Source organism: Thermobia domestica, chromosome 15 (assembly GCF_964235325.1).
Source record: "Thermobia domestica chromosome 15, izTheDome1.hap1.1, whole genome shotgun sequence".
NCBI lineage: Eukaryota > Metazoa > Arthropoda > Insecta > Zygentoma > Lepismatidae > Thermobia > Thermobia domestica.
Window position 1 is genome coordinate 54,545,502 of NC_137468.1, and position 17,825 is coordinate 54,563,326.

The 17,825-nt window shown below is 35.2% G+C and overlaps 1 protein-coding gene across 1 annotated transcript in view; it reads right to left on the reverse strand.

Moving 5' to 3' along the window:
* Positions 1–15,728, reverse strand: part of LOC145671032 (uncharacterized) — a 762,494-nt gene extending 746,766 nt beyond the window's left edge. Inside the window, exon 1 of the mRNA XM_081739703.1 lies at positions 15,118–15,728. The gene's annotated coding sequence lies outside the window, so the exon portion shown is untranslated. The remainder of the gene's footprint in view (positions 1–15,117) is intronic.
* Positions 15,729–17,825: the final 2,097 nt, after the last annotated feature.

Here is a 17,825-nt window from a genome sequence, read left to right on the forward strand (position 1 = left end):
TGGACAAACCCCCCCCCAAAATATATTTTATTCAGTGTTTTGTAAAAAAAATCGAGTTTTCGTCTCTTATAAACATCTAATTATGTAGAAAATGGGGCAATCAAGATAAAAAATCAGACTTTACAGTAGATTGAATGTTATCAAGTAAGACACATACCGGTAGTTGTCCAGCTTATGTTCGTAGCGCGAAAAAAAATAACAAGTAATTATTGTTGTAGAAAGACTCCTTTCGATAATACACCTGCACTGCATAGAATGAAGTCGCCCAAAAGCTAGTTTGTTGTAAAATTAAAAGTCGAGTAGCATCGACAGAAAAGAAAAAAAAGTGACTCCTTGTTAGTGCGTCTGGAGATGAGATTAGGAGTAATTTTGCGTTGCTTTCTAGACAGAAAAACTGGTGTTCGGTGTGGAAACTGTTTACGTTGCTGATTGTGTTTAAGTGAAAATGCGTGTGCATTTGTGTGCGTTTTTGAAGGATTGCGTCCTACTTGTGCTTGTCGGCAGTCATTGAATGTGTCAGTTCGTCATTCCAATGGTGCGGCAAGTTTCTTGAGGTCTTGCGTTGACAAAACTGGTTGACGAAAAGTGTCTAACTGTTCAAAATTGGTTTCGGTGAATAAACTATCAAGTGTCCGTAAAGATGTCACCTAAGAAGTCACGTTTGAATGTAAGGAACATTGTCCATAATGTCTTTGGATCCCCTGTGGAATTCACTTTTAATCAGCTTCCAACAATCGCTGGTGTTCTTAAGCAATTCTTGTGGAAAAGAGAGAACATGAAATGGGAAGCAGCATTTCAGAAGGACCTCTCTGCTAAGGTGCTAGCCTATTCAGTGGCAAGGAAAGTAATTCAAATTTGGGAAAATGCATCAATCAGCGGTGCAGCTATTTTGAGCGAGCAACGGGTTATAGCGTTGATTTTACATTATCAAAAAAAGGTCCGTCAGCTGCAAAAGTTCAAGGACAACCCCGTTTTTTTACTTCCAAAGTTGCAGAATTCCAGGAGTTCGCCAGCAAAACTTTGTTTGATATCGCTTCTTGCAAATGCATCGATCCGGTTGCTTGCGCTTCTGCGAGAGAGAAGAAAGTGCCTAAATTGAAGGTTTAATTTTTAATTGACCAGAAAATTGCCCGACAGATGAGTTTGGCAGGACTTTATAGAAAGGAGACTCACAAACGTGTCAAACATTTATTGCGAAAAAATGGAGGTAAGAAAAATCAACCAAAGCCCAATGAAATTAGTATTTCCAGAAGACAAAACGATAGTGTCCCTTTACAAAATGATTCGGGAGAAGAGTCAGTTTCCACTGTCGAGTTTCTTCCTGCGCTTAAAAGAAAGAAGACTAGCCCTTCTAAACAAATGATAGATTGCCGACATTCTCCAATGCAGTATATAGATGTAATATATCAGACCGCAAGACCGCAATTATCACTTCGTCGCTTTTGGCAGATATCGGACTGGTTACCCCAGTTCATAAGCAGAAGGTGATCGACAAAAGCAAGATTCGGAGAGAGAAGAAATCTTTAGGAAACGCCATCGTTGAAGAGGCGAGTGTATCGCTTGAATCGACCATAGTAAAAGCGTTATACTTCGACGGAAGAAATAATCAGACTCTCACCCTTGAGACTAAAGACGACATCAACCACCGAATAATGAAAAAAGAAGATCACTACGTACTGATACAGGAGCCCGGATCGAACTATCTTGGCCACGTCTCTCCTTCATCTGGAAGAGGATAGAGCATACGGGCTGCCATCACAAAGTTCTTTGTTCATCAAAATATCCCCCTGTCCGATCGGTTTATTTTGAGTTGCGACGGTACTGCTACCAACACTGGTCGGAAGAATGGTGCGATGGCATATATTGAAGTCTTCCTGAACGAACCCCTTCAGAGAATCGTCTGTATGATACACACGAATGAGCTCCGATTTCGACATTTGATTGAATTTATAGACGGCAAGTCTACTGGACCAAATACATTTAGAGAACCAATAGGATCAGCACTTCCAACCTGCGAAGAGTTGCCACTCCAGAATTTTCAGCCCGTTCCAGTAAACTGGGACCTCAACTTCACTGAGGATGCTTTAAGCACGGATCAAAAATATTTACTGAATATCTTCCAAGCGGTTTCTTCAGAAGAATGCCCCATTGGGTTAGCTCACATGAAGCCTGGTAAAATTCATCAAGTCAGACGGTTAACTACAGCAAATAGAGTCTTACGTTTGTACGTAGGAACAAAAGAACCCAGTAATGAACTTAAAACCATCGTCCAGTACATCATGATGGTCTACACGGCACTCTGGTTTGCTGTGATCCGTAATCCATCGTGTGCAGAAGGAGGTCGTCATTTGTGGCACCTTATCACGACTTTTCGCCACATGGAAGCGAAATAGAGGAAAATTCATCCAGTGATCCGTAGAAATGCTTGGTACGGCCATCCTGAGAACCTACTTCTATCAATGTTGACTGACCAAGATGCTAAAGTACGAGAATTTGGCTGGAGGAGAGTCCTAAAAGCAAGACAAACGACCCAATCTGGTGATTATGTACCGGTACGAGAATTCGTCGTCCCTGAAATCAACTTAGAAGCGACAAACTATATTGATATGATTAGTTGGTCAACATGCACGCTGATGGAGCCACCACTGACGAAACACTTGAGCCTGCAGAAGCTAAGAGAAAATGTAAAGACGGCTCTAATGGCTGATGAATCTATTAAATCCCTGTCACACTCGCGCTGTAAAAAGAATGGTGAAGTTGGTGACAGAAGCGGCTTCAGCGGTATGTGGGCAAAAAGCACGACATAGATTTGTCCTAGTAACACTACAATCAATAAAAAACCTACCAGAATTTAATATATATAATCGAAATGTCCATTTTTCGCACGGGAAGAATATGTTTATAGAAAATATTTAAACCTTGTTCTCCCTCTTAGAGAGATGTTGAGCACGGTTGACACTTAACGAACGCGAGTCAACAGCATGAAAACTTTTTAAGCAGTTCGCGAGTCAGTGAGACAACTTATTGACAAACGATTTAATTTACGATTTATTTACAGAACAAACTGTTAGCGTAGATTTGAGTGTATTATGATCTTTACATAAGCACGTGTTTCTAGAACTGAGGAGGAACAATTGTCCTCCTGCCCTCCGCAATTGACACCCTTGCTCTGGTGATAAATAAAATGGTAAGATTAAGTGTCAACCAAGTTAAAGTTGATACAATAAGGACAGTTTAATATAAAGAATTATTAATGTGGTAATATTATATTGATTCTATTCCCTGTTCGGCGTAAGCTCTAAACTGCGATAAACAATGCCACGTGAACATAAATCTCGCTGATTTGCTGTTCGGCTACTGACCCTTGTACTCCTCGGCAAAATAGTTCATATGATTTGATTATTACTTTTACTATGAAGCTCCATATAAAACTGATACATTATTATAAATGACAAAAATATAATACGGATTATCTAATAATACTGCAATCGAGTGTGGCTAATGAAACAATAGAAATAAACATTAAGCATGCGAAGTAATTATGGCGCCAATTCAACTGCGGAAGCATTTTCTGTTTTTAAGTCTGAAAGATGACTCACATGAATTCCAGTTCCGCGAGTGTTCTGGTGAAACGCTAACAAGGGAAAACTTTACTCACTAAGCAATAATTGCTTACCAGCGAAATTCAAATCATTTTTTGAAAAAATCTTTCGAGTTTTTTCTTTCTTTTCTGCTGCTGCCGTATGTATCTGGACAACACGAGACAGTATTGTTGAAATGTACGTGTATAAATTGCTCCTCCCAGTGGAGAGTGGAAGTGATACATCACTAGCCAATCATATTTGTGACAAGTGGAAGGATACAAATATTTTGTTTATCGGAGTTTAGAGCTTACGCTGAACAGAGAATAGTGCATATCGTCGTATTAGAACCAGAGGAACTGTACCGTATTGACATTCCGATTTTTTTTCTTCCCTATTTCTATTGAAACGGCTATGCAACCAGATATGCGATTTTAAAGCGCCATATCTGGCAATATTGGGAACTACTTGTTCTTGCTCTAGCCCTCTGGGTGACGTTGAGGTCATTCAGACTAAAATGACTAAAGTGGAGAGTTGGAATTCCAGAAGTTGTAAAAGTGTATAAACTCGTTTGCGAAAGTTAGATGGGCTACTCGAAAAGTAAAATAGCATTACATTTGCAATATATATAGGAAAGAAGTATTTTTGAAGTTGAAGTGAATTGTATTTCGTTATTTATTAAAAGAATTATATTTAATAGTGATATTATCGTGAGAAGTTATTGTCCAAGATTAGCCGGTGGTCTTTGATCATGGCGTATATGAGTGCACATATTACAATCGCCTTGGTATAACATGATTAAGGTGAGTTTGTTTTTTGAATTATATATATGTTTTGAAGAAATCATCTTTACTGACTAAAAGAAGTAATATTAAAAGTAACAAGTGAATTATTTCGGAACTAGTGTAGTATTTAAAACATTAATGTTCGATTATGAATTATGCCAAGTGCTTGTTTAAATGGAACAGTCTACAGTTCTTGTTAAATGTGTGTATTGAGAAACTTTTCGTATCTTCTTTTTGGAATATATTTTGAAGACGTTTATAAAGTTATTAGTAAAAAGAACTTAAAAATCTTATTATTTCGCAAATATACTTTTGCCTAAATTTATGGTTGCCCTGTGTTTGTTGAATAACTTTCAATATTCTGGAATCGTCTTATCATTGATGATTATTACTAACAGGTACGTATATAGACCAATTTTATTTTTACGTGAAACGTGTCCTAGCCTATATTAAAATAGCTAGAGTCTCCACGAACGAGCTTCAGTTTTATAACGAGAGCACGTTACACAAAAATTTTAGTCTGAATCCACTAATATATGTACGTACCAAGTGGCATATATATATAAATAGAGTTGAGGAAAAAGGACGATATAATTATAAAAATTATAGTATTGATGAAATAATATGGATATGTGGAAAGTGATTAAATCCGGTTTGACGGTTTCTGGCAGTGGCTTATGGATCATTTATTGTTAAAAGGAGTCCGGTACTTTTCTTTTCCTTTTTTCCTGTTGCTTGTAATAGTGAGTCTAATACGTGGTAAAAATATGGAAAATACTAGGTCACAACTCTTTTTAAATGGTTGTGTAGGAGGCGATGAAGGAATTGTAATCCCTGAATGTGCTCGAGGTCATTGGGATCTATCATATCTGGAGGACGAAATGTGGAGGGAGGAGAGTCCTTCAATTAATAGTGTTAGCTATTCAAGCAGTTGTGTAGCAGGTGTCGAGTCAGGAACGGGAAGGCAGCTGCACGTGTACGATGACGTAACTCAACCCTTGTTATCAGGTAGTAGCAGTGGTGTGAAGGAATTCCATTCAGTGCACATTAGTAGTGGTGAAACAGCTGATTTTATAAAGGAGGAAAAAGAAAAAGAGAATAAAAATCCATTTGTGCCTTTTGGTCGTGAGTTAAAATCGGAGCAAGAAAATCAAACTTCGCATATTAATCAGAGGTTTTTTCCTTTCAATATTAATTTTGATAAGATTGCTGTTAATACAACAAGTGCTCTTTTTAGTGAGAAAATAAAGCAAATTCCGTTTACAGACGGTAAAAGTGATGTCGGTTTGTTTCGTTTTATGGTCACGGTTTATAATATAATAAAGGGTGGTTTGTTTCCGATTGAAGCAGTATTGTTAGCTGCTTTGAGTAAATCACAGGGGCGTTTAAATAATGAATTATTGCATGTATATGAGCAAACGAGACAATGGACAGACATAAGTAGTTACTTGTTTAGGAAGCTCATCACTCCATTAGGTAAACGGGACTTGACTATACGATTCTTGAATGCAATGCAAGAACCTAATGAAAACATTCTTGAATACGTAAATAAAATTGTGGATTATCATAAAGTTTGTTATGGCCGAATAAATGAAAGGGAGGTATTGGATATAGTGGTAAGTGGAATGAAACCACAAATAAAATTTGATATGTATAAATATAGACAACCGGAGTCTTTGAGGGAACTGATGGCTGATATCCATAATTACGAGACATATAATAGGAATGTTGAAGTATACAATTCAATGATAAATTTTACTAGAGCTGATAGTGGAATGAAGAAACAAATTAATTGTTATTTTTGTGGTGCGAACCATCGAATGGCGACTTGTAAAGCGTATAAACAGTCCTTATTAAATAAACAAATGGTAAAGGTGAATATGAGTAGGACTCCAGCAGGACGCTTTGCAGAGGGATTGGGGTCTTCTACTCATATAAGTGATCAAGGGGTTCGATATCCGCAGGATGATGGTTTCGTGGGGAAAAATAGACAGTTTATAAATTCTCAGAAGGAATGTTTGGGTGAAACAAAAAACTTTTTGTCCTTGAACACGGCTCTTTCCCCGACTAGGGGGCCGGATGGTATTTATAAAAGGGAGCGTGGTAAAGAGGATCGAGTGCTGGAAAAGAATTATAACATTAAGCATCGCTCGCCCTTATTTAAGCAAGAAAATAAAGTTGGTGATAAGTCTCAGTTGTTGGATTTTAGATATGCGAGAAGTGGTGTGAGTCAGATGGACCATAATTCTTCCCAAATTAATGAACGCTTTGCAGGGAATAGGGGGAATTATGTGAATTATCGAAAGGATTATAAGAGACCCAGTGTTGGGGGTAGAAAAGGAGTTCAAAATATAGACCATGAGAAGGTTAGAGATGGTGTAGGTGAATTTAATGAAGGCAGTGAACAGTTGAATTCATTGACTTGTATGACAGAGACCGGAGTTCGAGTCGAAACATGCGATGAGGGTGGATGTACAGCCAAAGTGGGTTGTGATCCTTATAGTTGGACAAAGACTAGAAAACCTTATTCATGTCGTGATCAAAGAAATTTAGTGGCAGCTTTTATTCCGGCTTATATAATGGGTAAACAATATTTAGGTTGTGTGGACACTTGTTCTTCCGCCTCATTGGTCAGTAAACAAATATTTGATGAGTGGAATAAAAGTTTAGCTAGACCTATAGCAGTTTACAATGAGAAATTTACTGGTGTGGGGGTGAATCAGAGCAAAGTGACACTCAATCAGTGTGTTATGCTGCATCTTAAATTTCAAAAGCGGGTTTACAAAATGAAGTTTTTTCTTATTAATAGTTTAAATCCACCTTTCATCTTGGGTATTAATGAACTTAAATCTATACAGGCGCAAATTGATTTAGTTCAAAATGAATTAGTGTTGCCTTTGGAAAATGGAAAAATTCGGTTACAATTTTCTTCAAAAACTTGTCCCCCTTCCACTAGTTCAATTAGGGAACAGCTCAATGGTGAATTATCTTCTTTAAAACAGTCCGAAATTTTTACAAATTTATTCATTAAAGCTAATAGTGTTGGAGATCTATCATCAATGGGGGAGAATGGAATGGATCCAATGGGAAATATTCCAGTAAATCCAGGGATGGTGGCGGATCCAGGTTTGGCGAGTGGTCAGAGACTTTTGGGAGGCGCCGACAGAGGCAGGGTTGGAAGATGCATGAAGAATATCCATGAAACAACTGGGGATACTTATCTGAGTCCAGAGATCGAGCGGGCATCCTTGATGGTGGATTCGGAAGTGGTTGACCAACATCCACATATACAAGGGTATGTTAATAATTTAGTTACAAAATTTCCTAATGTATTTTCTGATAAAATTGGATTTATATCAGATTATTCTTATAATATAATATTAGATGATTATTCTCCTATTCGTAAAAAGGCATATCCTTTATCACGGGCTACTCAAAAGGATCTTGATAAGATTTTGGATGAATTATTGAGTGAAGGAATAATAGAAACGAGTGAAAGCGATTTTGCTTTTCCTTGTTTTGTAGTTAATAATAATGATGGAACAAAACGCATGGTTGTAAACTACTCTTCTTTAAATTCTCGTTTATGCTTAAATACTCAATATACGCCGCGTATGGAGGATGTATTGGCTGAACTCGCAGATGGTAAATTCTTTTCACATCTTGATATACGTAAGGCCTACTTAACAATACCGCTAACTAAAGAAAGCCGTAGATATACAGCCTTTTTGACCCATAGGGGACTATTCGAATTTAAATTTTTACCATTTGGTTTAGCAGCTGGTAGTCACGTTTTATCAAAAATATTAACAGAACTGTTATATCCACTTAAGGAGGAAGGAGTTGAATGGTATATGGATGATGTCATAATAAAGTCAAAAGATTTAAAGAGTCATAAAATTATTTTAGAAAAGGTCTTGAAAAAATTGGAAGACAAAGGTTTAACCTTATCTAAAAAGAAATGTTCCTTTTTTTCAACTAAGGTTTCCTATTTAGGATTTATAATTGAAAATGGAAAAATGTATATGGACCCAGCACGGGTTGAAGTAATTCGTAAATTACCAGCTCCTAAAAATAGGAAAAGTTTAATTTCGCTTAGCTCTTTTCTACAATATTATGGCAAGTTTGTTCCCCAATTTCATGAAATAATGGAACCTATTAATCGTTTAAGGAGTGCTTCTGTAAAATTTGTTTGGGGGCACGAACAACAGAAAGCCTTAGACGATATTAAACTCATGTTTGAAACACACATAATGTTGAAGCTTCCTGACTTAAATAAGAAGTTTATTTTGAATGCGGATGCGTCACTCAAGAGTCTGGGCGGCGTAGTTCAACAATATGATGAGGAAGGTAACTTGTTACCGGTTGGGTTTTTTAGTCGTCGCCTCAAGAAATATGATTTAAATAAACCTATTTATTTACTTGAAATGATGGCGGCGGTGGAATTGATGGAACGGTATAGTACCTATTTGCATTCACAGTTTGAATTGCGTATTGATCACGCGGGATTAGTATATGCCATAAAGAATATGAAAAGAGTCAAGCGTTATGGTTCATTATTGTATCGTCTTTTTTCGTTTAATTTTGTTGTAAAATCAATTTCAACAAATTTAAATATTTCAGCCGATTTTCTATCAAGGTTGTACGATAGTAATAATTTTGAGGAGATGGATGTTAACCCATCACATGAGGAACAGGTAACTAATTATTTTTTGATAAATTTATGGAATATGCCTTGTGCCAATATAGCCATCAACGAACATCAAGAAAATGATCCGGATCTGAAAGAAATTATAAAACAACTAAAAGCGAAAAAGACTGTTGAGGGATATAAGTTGGTACGGGGGATATTATGCAAGAAAACTAGGGCAGTTAGAAACCCTTATAAAGTATGTCTTCCGACGACTTTAGCAAAAAGCATCATTCAATTCTATCATTCTAATATTTTGCCCGGATCGCACTGTGGGATAAAAAGAACAATTGGAAAAATATTTGCGCGCTTTACATGGCCGGGAATGATCCAACAAATAAGGGATTTTGTATCTACTTGCAGGGAGTGTCAATTAAATAAAAGTTCTAACGTGAAACCCCAGGGACAGTTAGTATCTCAATATGAAAAAATGGTTAATGGTTGTTGGCAAATGGACCTTTTGGGACCAATGGTAGAGAGTCGTTCGGGACGTTATTGTTTGATAATAGTTGATTCTTTTTCCAAAAGAATTTTTCTAGAACCCATCAAAGTTTTGTCGAGTCAGTGTATTATTAATAAATTGTATAAGTTAATGTGTAGGAACGGATTTTGTTATTCAGTAGCGCATGATAATCATTCAGTGTTTACTTCTGCAAAATTTAGGGATTTCCTTTATGGAAATGGGATAAGGGACATTAGAATTGCTCCCTATCACGCTGCTTCGAATCCGAGTGAAAGATATGTCTCGACTATTAAAAATTCGTTAAGAATTTACTTCAATGATAAACAGAGTAAATGGGATAGAGGATTATGGGAAATAGAATTTTCTATTAATTCAGCTATACACGAAGATACAAAATGTAGTCCCATGGAAATGGTTTTTACATACAATCTGTGTGACCCTTTAGATATACGGTGGAATGTAAGGTTGGAGGAAATTTATACTAAAGATCCTCAAATATGGAAGACAGCCTTAGAAAATATGGAGAGGGCATGGCAAAGAAAGAAAAAATTGTATGATAAAAGAAGACTTCCTAATACATATGAAGTAGGAAATAAGATATTGATTAAAGCTCAATTTCAGTCATCTTTGAAAGATAAAAGAACTAAGTCATTATGCCCAAAATGGCTGGGGCCATTTTTTATTGAGCGCTGGTTGGGAAGGAATACTGTCCAGGTGCGAGCGGTAGATAACAACAATGATGTGCGTAAGGTTCATATTGACATGATTAAACTGTTTAGAGAGGGTAGAAGAATTGTAGGAAATTGAATATATATATTAAACTCTAGTCATTGAATGTATGATTAAACTAAATTAAGTCCTATTAATTAGTATCATTAAGCTATAATTATATGGTTATAATTTCGGGAAAACTATCTATTTATATATATGTGTGTGTGATAATTATATGTGAATTTTAATATAAATTTTTTAATTCCAGGCCTGGGATTAATATAAAGAAAATGTATACATTTTAATGTACGCGGATTTAGAGGATTGTAATTAAATGTATGTAAGAGAACGCAAATTTGACTGGATTGTAAACGTCAATTGGATTTTTGGTGGAGCATCGCCCTGGAGACAAGTCGAAAACCTGAGATATTAGCGATGTAAATATGTAATTATATATGCTGAAGACACACAAGTATGTATCTGTAAATTTATATTTTTAGAATATGAAATGTTTAAAAAAAAAAAAAAACTCACCTAATTGATATTAAGAATAAGAGTAATTTATAATACATATTATAAATTGAAAATTATATTATTTTGTAAAGGTTATGAATAGTCCGACCTTGGACTCAAATTTACTAACTTGGATAGTGTCAGTAGAAGGATGAGTCGGTGTGAGAATGATTTTTGGAGGATAGTTTTTTTTCTTTAGTTTTGTTATCTTTTTCTTTTGGATGAATGAGAGTTGTTGGTATGTGGTGGTAGTTAGTAGGTTTGGGGTAGAAAGGTAGTTATAGATACTAATTCAACATGACGTGTAAAACTGACGATAAATTTCCTATTCATAACTTTCAATACGGTATTTGTAAAATGATCGGGTATTTAAAAAGTTTGTCAACTTTTTATGTGGGGTGAGTGATATGTGTACCGTATTGACATTCCGATTTTTTTTCTTCCCTATTTCTATTGAAACGGCTATGCAACCAGATATGCGATTTTAAAGCGCCATATCTGGCAATATTGGGAACTACTTGTTCTTGCTCTAGCCCTCTGGGTGACGTTGAGGTCATTCAGACTAAAATGACTAAAGTGGAGAGTTGGAATTCCAGAAGTTGTAAAAGTGTATAAACTCGTTTGCGAAAGTTAGATGGGCTACTCGAAAAGTAAAATAGCATTACATTTGCAATATATATAGGAAAGAAGTATTTTTGAAGTTGAAGTGAATTGTATTTCGTTATTTATTAAAAGAATTATATTTAATAGTGATATTATCGTGAGAAGTTATTGTCCAAGATTAGCCGGTGGTCTTTGATCATGGCGTATATGAGTGCACATATTACAATCGCCTTGGTATAACATGATTAAGGTGAGTTTGTTTTTTGAATTATATATATGTTTTGAAGAAATCATCTTTACTGACTAAAAGAAGTAATATTAAAAGTAACAAGTGAATTATTTCGGAACTAGTGTAGTATTTAAAACATTAATGTTCGATTATGAATTATGCCAAGTGCTTGTTTAAATGGAACAGTCTACAGTTCTTGTTAAATGTGTGTATTGAGAAACTTTTCGTATCTTCTTTTTGGAATATATTTTGAAGACGTTTATAAAGTTATTAGTAAAAAGAACTTAAAAATCTTATTATTTCGCAAATATACTTTTGCCTAAATTTATGGTTGCCCTGTGTTTGTTGAATAACTTTCAATATTCTGGAATCGTCTTATCATTGATGATTATTACTAACAGGTACGTATATAGACCAATTTTATTTTTACGTGAAACGTGTCCTAGCCTATATTAAAATAGCTAGAGTCTCCACGAACGAGCTTCAGTTTTATAACGAGAGCACGTTACAGAACGTAACTCCAATTTCGTAGGTTTACAGGTGAGAGGACAACAATATTATTTTCTTAGAAAAATTTGTTTTTAATAAGATAGTAATTGAGCTACATTACAACAGATGATCGACAAGAAAACCAGATAGCGTTACGTTAAATTTACACCGAGTGGGGCTTTCATAATTGTGTCCAAACGTAAAGAAAACGAAAAACGTCTTTTTGGAGTTACGTTCCTCTGGTTCCCATGCGACGATATTTAAGATATACAATTACAATTTCAATTTATTAAAGACCGAGTTAAAATAAAGGACTGACACTGAGTCCTTCTCCTAGGCTTACTACATAATTACATCGTCAGCAACAAATAAGAATAAAATAGAAAAGGAAAAAAAAGAAAAAATTCAAGTATGACAAGAACATTGGAAAGAGAACATAAAAATACAACATCTGAAAAAACAAAATAAGAAAATAATATTAATAAGAGCAATGACCATGTGTTAGATAGAATACATACCGAAGTAAGTATTGATTTAGTTAATCGTGCTGGTAAGTCTGAAACAAGAAGTCATTTTCGAGTTGATTTTCAAACATGGCTATCGAGGATATCTTCTGGAAGGTTATTTTATAATTTCACGGCTTTGACAGTGAATGAATCTGACACAGTACTAGATTTATGCCGCGGCAGAGAAAGTAGCGACGTCTCATTACTCTTGGTGTTGCGTTGATAAGAGTCGTGCTAGTCTTGAAATCGTGACATTACGTACTCTGGTTCTCTACTTATTAATATCTTAAATAAAGTTGTAAGTATGAAATGTCTTACTTTCAATTTCATCCACTTCATCTTTTCAAAATAGCTAGTTAAATGATACGAATATTTCAAGTTAAATTTATATCGGACCCAGGGATTTTTTAACACTGTGTAATCTATTCGGTAAATGGTCGCAAAAATCAAAAGAAACCGTATTGCACTATTCTATTCTAGAAAGTACTAAGTTTTCCACAAGTTTCTTTTTTATGGCAATCGGTAGATTTTTTTCTTTCAGTCTACTTATAGGGTGATGAGATGTGAAAGCTATTCTGCATTATAATCAACGTGACTTCCAAGTTCAAATGTTTATTTTTTTCTTAAAAAAAAAAGCTTTACATTTTTTTACCTTATCAACAACAGATATTATTAGGTTATTTATGGATATGTTTGGAATATCACTAAAGTCCGTTTTTGACATAATTCTTTTGGATCCAATGAAAATAGTATAAGATTTATTCCGGTTGATTTCGAGTGCGTTTTCTTTTGACAACATTTGGGTGTTCTGAAGATCATTACCTGTTTAAATTTCTTTGCTTTAAAATGGGGTATTCTATACGTTTAACAATGTAAAATGTGAAATTTACAGTTAACAAAATATAGTATATACTTTTAAACTGTAACTCAAAAATTGGTTGGATATGCTAAAATAAAATTAAATCCTTCAGTTTAAAATTTGACGATTATGCTCTGTAGGCTAAGGGAGACGATGATTAAGGCAAGTGAATGATGATGGAAGAATTGAGAGAATGAGAATGTAGGAGGAAACGGGAGTATCCAGAGAAAATCCACGAACACGATGTGGTCCACCACAAAACTACTTAGCCGAAATTGAACCAGGCACCCCACGTACAAAAGGAAAACGCGCTATATCACTGAGTTACCGTGTTGCCCATCATTGAATATTAGTTTTATATTTTAGGAAGAATTGATTACTTGGTTTGGTATAATAGAACTATAATATCTTAAACATAGTATCTTAAACTCTTATTGCGATTCTGTTTACAGTAATAATACGAACTACTAAAGAAAGTTAGCAACTGTACTGTAACATTTTGTTACGTTTTTCTACCAATGATTTAATATTTAAAATTAAGATAACGATACAAACAGATGGGAAACGGGATGGTCAAGCGAGTATCAATGCCAGAGGCTTTGGACATAGCAAGTTCGGGCTTGATTCCGGATAGAACATGAATAAAAGGTGTAAAGACGTTTATTTAGAGTTAGTGAACTATAAGGCTTTTAAACATATCGATAACCACGCCCTCACATTTACAATTCCTTAAATCAATCAATTAATCAATCAATTGATTGATTAGAATATAAAACCCTTTTTAGTACTGAATGCAGTTACGACCATAAGCTTCCATGCAATAACAGGAAAAGCTAAATTAATTGATTCGAGCTCAATAATATGTGTTTAACCGATCAATGTATCGAAGCCACTGTACGATATCTGCTTTTCCTTGTGATCAAATGAAATTTCTAGATTTAGCTCCTTAGGATGATGGAAACAATTAACAGAAGTAAATGTTTATGAAGTAATTGGCGGAATGAAAATGCGGGGGAAATGGGAGAAAGTCGGGAAAACCCTCGCACACAATATTATCCACCACAAGCAAACGTGAACTGAGATCAAGACAGGGACTCCTCGCACCAGAGGTGAGCGCTCTACTAGAGCTACCGTGGCCCCATAGCATTCACTCCTTTTGCAAGGAAGAATCAATTTCAGCTGGAAGTTCATATGTTCACATTCCTTCTGGACAAGCTGTAAATCAACATTTTATACAGAGTACAATACATTCTCAGGGATGTCAACGTCTCTCTCTCTCTCTCTCTCAGAAGTCCAGTGAAACACTTGGTCTTTACAGGTGAAATAAAAATTTCAAAGAGTAGATGGTCAATTTGCCGTTAATTTTCCGAACATTTTCCAGTGATATGGCGTGTGGTCCGTCGTGGATTGCTTTATGTTATTGAAAACCTACAAGAAAAGGGTTTTCCAGGAAACATTTATAATCGAATTATAATGATATGAAACTGAGATCGAAAGAAAACTTTTCTGTCACAAAGGAAGAAACAATTCACCGTATTGCTTCTTGTCGCAAAAGTAGCTCACTTAGGTAATAAGTTGTGACCAAAGATATATCCTATTTTGGTATATTACGATATTATATTCATTATAAAAGCTTAGACTGATGTATATATTTACCTAGGTATACAATCAAAGATGTAAACACCTACCTTTATGTATCGGGCTTCAAATTACTGGAAAGGAATTGAAATGACTGGCATTGGATGCAGGAAATAAACCACTTTTTCCCGTTTTTCTTCAAAACACTCACAATATCACAATACACACTAATAAAAATACTTTAAGTTTATATTTGCAAACGCTCGGACTTTTTACAGCACTAAATATTTTTAAAATGCAACACTATTCCTTTCGTACACAACACAAATTTGAGTAGTAATCTAAGAATATCACGTAATTGCTATTTATTTTTCCCTTTTCATTTACAACAAAGTTAAATTGAACAAGAATTTATCATTCTTGTTTTTAAGTTGTTTGTCACTTGTATTTGCTTTTAATATGTCAACGACGTATATATTTTTTATTACTTATCATTAAATAGCTGCAAGACAGAAATAAGCACATTGAACACAACGTAAACAAAGATAAAAGATGTAAACATCAACACACACGGTCTTCGCCCACCACCTTCCCTTTAGGAGGTTTAACTTAAAAGTATTTAACGACAGAACAGCGCATGGTATGTTACGTTTCTCTTCAGTGTCAAAGTTTATACGTCACACCTTAACCCGATGCACAGCGATTCTGCCGAACGCCACGAACGAACGAACGAATGACTCTCTCGGCTCGAATTCGCTCCGCCCAGTTTCTTCGATCCATTATGTCTTCTGCTATATGACGTTATACGTAACGTCATAGTTCAACGATGACGTCATGGATTTGGAACAACAAATCTATGACGTCACTTTACCACTTGACCTGTTACATTTATATGACAGACAGAAAGAGAGCGAGAGGGAGAAATAGGTTCTACACGAACAGATTTCCATTTTCAAACGGACTTTATTTCTTTTAAGGACAAACCAATTTGGTGAAAGATATTTATATTTTTACATTCGTGAATCGTGACTTCTTTCTTTTCATGTCAGCATGACAGAAAATAGCAGTAGCTATGAAAAAATTCTTAGAAATTGTCAATGAATAAACTAGTAACTTTAAAAGTCAAAGGCGGTAGTTGCTATTATGTTTGTCAGCATTGTTTTAGTTGAAAGAGGATAATAATGGTAATTACTATAAATTGTAATTAAGTTAGATTTTGCAACGAATGATATTGAAAATCTTTTAGTATTAAGTTCCATGGTTATGTCGTGTAGGCTAAAGCAGACGGTGATTGATGGTGAGAAATAAATGAAAGGTGGAATGAAGAAAAGGGGAGGAAACGGGAGAACCAGGAGAAAACCCACGCACACGTTGTTTGTCCACCACAAGGTACACTTGGCATGAGCTAGAATCGAACACGGACCCCACACACCAAAGGCGAATGCTTTAACACTAAGCCACCGCGGCCCCGTCGAATGATATTGAACGGAATTCTATAGTTCGTACTGTCTTTTAATGAGAACGGGATTTTGGGAACTGCAATTTCACACGGTGCCCATTATCGAGCAATTTCTCACAGTGCTGTTTACCGGATTAATAATTATGCAGGTATCGTGCATTTTCAAGTGGTCCACCTATCAATCACGTGATTCATATTAAAATAGATTTCACTATAGGAAAAGGGAAAACTAAGTGAGAATTGGAAAAGATCAAACACAAGTTATAATAAATATGAATAATTGCAACTAATACTAGAGAAAAGGAACTCAGAAGATGTTTCACTTTCACAAAGAGAATAATAAAGGAAATAACCGGAAATTAAAATAATTAAGAACAAGAGACAGAACAAAAATGTGCAAACGAAGGGGTATAGTAAAAAAGAAGAGAAAAATAATAACAATCAAAGGAAAATTGAAATAAATAAAATAAAAAGAGTAACAAAAATATCACAAATTGAAATATAGGAAAACAAAAAGGATAGCAAATGAAAATAAATAGAAGCAGAAAAAGAATAATCAAAAATAAAAATGATTCGGAATAGAAGATAGAACAATCACAAATTAATAAATAAAGAATAAAATGTGCAGCACATAAGAGAATTCAATCAGGAAGTTCAAAAATAGAAAGAAAAAAATGTGCCCGCTCCAAGCATAGAAAAACGTTGTGATTTGTGAAGCATACTACATAAGTTCCATACTCCAAGGCGGTTCTAAGAAGAACTTTGCCATCTAGTTATTTTCCGAGCGAACATCACATCCTTAAGGTGGAACTTTCATACTTCTATATATCGTAATTCCATTTTGTATATATAATTCATAGCACACTGTTCTAGATTTTGGAGATAGCTCAAGCTACTCAAGCATTTTTTTTTGTCTCAGGCATTTCCTAGATTCTTCAGGACTAATTGCAGTCGTTCGTCAAAGGGGATGTACGTTTTTAAACAATGGGTTCCGATTTGATTGAGTAAGTGCTTACTTTATTCATTATTGTTGACATACATTAATTTTTGAAAATACAGCTTTTGACCACCTTAGCCAAAAATGCCTTGAAGATCGGCCTATAGAGACGATATCAATTTCCGAGAACTCTGGAGTAGAAACGTGTTTGTCATGATGAATCAGGTGGACCATGTAAAAATGGACGACACCTGCAGAATGATTAATCCGATAAACAGGACCGTGCGAAATTGCTCGATAATGGGCACTGTGTGATAATGCACGGAATCTTAGTATAGTATACCTAGGTAGTAAGTGAGATATATAGGATTTAGCCTAAAACTACGATGAACACTTAAATTTTAATTTCTGTTTTCCTACAG